Genomic DNA, 3262 nt, shown 5'->3' with positions numbered 1-3262 from the left:
CATTGTCTTTCTGACAGCGAATAATGGAGCTGTTACCTGCTGCCAAGTCAGTTCCAACTCATAGTGACCCTATATAGGGTTTCCAAGAGGTAGCTGGTGGGTTTGAACCACTGACCTGATAGTTACCAGTTCAGAGCTAATCCTACAGCACCACACCATGACTCCAGAAATGTATACAGGAAAGAAAAGAAAATATCCTCTTGCTTGTTTTCTTGCCCATGTAATTCCACATGGGAGAAAGAGTTGCATAAATATCCGTACCAGGGGTCTTTTTATGTTCTTGCTGGAAAATATTAGAGATGGTCTAATTGGTAGCTCAGATAACACTAAAGAGGGGAGTTGTAATTTTGAAAAGACTCCAAGTTAGTGTGTGGAATGATAAAAGTCTTCAGTAGCTTCCATGCTGATGATATGAAGTATGAGAAGCAATATTCTTGTTCTTTAATTTCCTTATTCCTGCCATTTAAAAGAAATTCCTCCTACACTAATGAAAGTATAAAAGGAAGTTTATTTATGATACTTGTATGTAATGATGATACCTAATACACTCAAAACTAGGAAAGCAGGAACCTTTGTAAGACAGAAACCTGTTAGAGAAGGTAGACTCAAGTATTTCCCAGTAATGGAGAATGATAGAAAAGTGGTAAAACTACTCTGTTAAAGGCGGAAACTTAGAAGACCTGGAAAAGCAAGGCAGCCCTGTCAGTTGCAACTTTCACAGATTTCACTTCACATAGCTCTGTACCATTATCAGCATTTCAGTTAGTTCTTGTACTATTTTTCACTTGATCCTCAAAACTACCACAGGCGTAGGCAGGGAGTGTATTACTTAATGTATGGACAAGCAGTCAGCCTCATTTTTCAGATAGGGTTTTTCAGACCCAAGTCACATAGGGCACTGCTGTAGAATGGAAACCAGAATCCTGGTGTTTTGACTCCAAGGCCAGTATACAGTGCTGTGTGGCACTGAAGACATATGCAGAGACATGTAAGTGGCTGCATTTGAGGTATGGCAGCTATAATCTGAACTTGTTAGCAGCTGATCTCCCCGAGGCTATATCCAGACTCCTAATACTGTTTCATATTAAACAGGTTTGGGAGTGAGTCACTTGGGCGGCACCTACTAGCAAAGTGATTGCTTCCGCCCTGTTTGGGAACTCTAGGCCCTCCCTTTGCCTAGGGGTAGCAAACTTATGCAAACATCAGCTATAATATTGCAGTTGCTCTGGGGCTGACTTGCTGTTTCAATTATATAATTTCAGACTTCATTTAGCATTCAGTCTTTTCTCCTTCCATGCTTACATGCTTTGCCACAGAGTTCTCTTATGCTAACATGAGGCCTCATTCTACATGTTTTCTATTGTTTAGGTGATGTTGGAATAGAGAAGACATGTCCTTCTCAGGGAGCTTTTATTAAAAAAGAGAAAGGGAGTCCTCAATTTAACCCACTGGGTACTGCATCATACTCAGGTGAACCTTAGAGGTAGTAGGGGTTTGACCAGGATTGAGGTATTGTTTGCTTAGTAATTGCTTGAGTAACCAATACCTTAGTCCTGGTTAGAAGAAACAGGAAATGAAATTCTTGCATCAAACAGGTCAAACCCCTGCTACCTCTAAGGCTCATCTTAGTGTCTGCTTGGAGTCTTGGCGTGGCGCTGCGGGTTAATGCACTGGACTGCAAGGTCAGTTTGAACTGCAAGGTCTGTGGTTCAAGCTCATCAGGTTTCCTTGGAAATCCTATGCAGGGTCGCTATCAATCAGAACTGACTTGACAGCACTTAACAACAACAACAACAGTAATTGCTTGGCAGCCATGTAGCTAAAAAAAAAACCCCAACAAAAATCAGTTCTTGACTCCATTGGGTCTGCTGCTGAGAGAGCATCTGGTTATCTTAGACCTAGAGGTAAAGTCGTTTGCCACTCTCTTGTCCTATACAGATGTCTACCACAGTATTTGCAGTGACTTTTAGCATTATGTTAAATGTCCGTTTTCCCTATTTGACCGAACATCTAGAGAGTAGGGACCATGTCTTACTTTTGTTTTGTGGCATTCAGAAGTCAATACAATTCCAATTGCAAAGAAGCTCAGAAAATCTCCAAGAGAGGCTAGGCAGGAATTAGAATGAACACACATGTTGTTGTTATGTTGTTAGGTGCCATCGAGTCAAATCCAGCCCATAGTGACCCTGTATAGGGTTGCCAAGGAACAGCTGGTGAGACTGAACCACCGACTTTGCAGTTCAAACAACTTTGCAGTGTGATGCGTTAGCCCACAGCGCCATACCAGGAATCTGAACACACATACCCAGAGCTTTTTTTCTGCATTTTTCCACTAATCTGTCTTTTACTTGTTGACCCACCTACTCCCAATTTCTCACCACCCAAACTCAGTCCTTTCTCACTTGTTCTGTATCTCTCTCTCCCTCTTATCCACTCATCTTCCTCTCTCCTCCAGATCTAGGTTCTCGACTCCTCCCCCAACCTCTGTTTCAATTTCTTTTCATATGGTCAACATAGTCTAACCTGACTTCTTTCTCTTTCTTTCCACCCATTTTCCTGATCGGCACAACAAGGCTCAGGAGTGGAGTGTGCAAAGAGAAACCTCCTTAAAAGGAAGGGGGGTTCAAAGGGAAGGATAAATATGAATACTTAGTATGCTAAAAATTTTGTACTTGTCACACTTACTTTTGTTTGCTCAGCACTTTGTTGTTGCTAGGTGTTGGCACCGACTCATATCGACCCTATATACAACAGAATGAAAACCTGCACAGTCCTGGGCTAACCTCACAATTGTTGCCATGCTTGAGCCCATTGATGATGCCACTTTGCCAATCCATCTCACTGGGGGTCTTCCTCTTTTTCACTGACCCTCCACCTTACCAAACATGTAGCTCTGCTTTATCATAGATTAGGTTTTCAATAAATAATTGATGAAAGAATAAAGTCTTATTGGTTTTTACCTCAACTGTACCATCAAAACTGTTCATCTGAATGTTCAGTTACCTATACTTTATTCTGTCCCCTTTAAGGAGATACTGTAAAGAATTTATGTTTCACATAGCAGTTCAGTTTAAAATAAATTTTGGCTCTTTTCAGCCTTCAGGCAGAAGTGTCAGGCTGTCTGTAGCCATTTTCCATTAAGAAGGAGGCAAAACCTCCCAAGTCTTCTTGTGTCTGGGAGCCCTGTCATGGCATCCCAGAAAGTGTATAGGGGTGGAAGGCCTTGCCTTGTATGCCAACAGGTGGATGGAGCCTACTTCAC

The sequence above is a fragment of the Chrysochloris asiatica genome, unplaced genomic scaffold (genome assembly GCF_000296735.1).
Source record: "Chrysochloris asiatica unplaced genomic scaffold, ChrAsi1.0 scaffold00028, whole genome shotgun sequence".
Classification (NCBI taxonomy): domain Eukaryota; kingdom Metazoa; phylum Chordata; class Mammalia; order Afrosoricida; family Chrysochloridae; genus Chrysochloris; species Chrysochloris asiatica.
The sequence above is the reverse complement of the archived record's forward strand: the minus strand, read 5'-3'. Positions refer to the sequence as shown.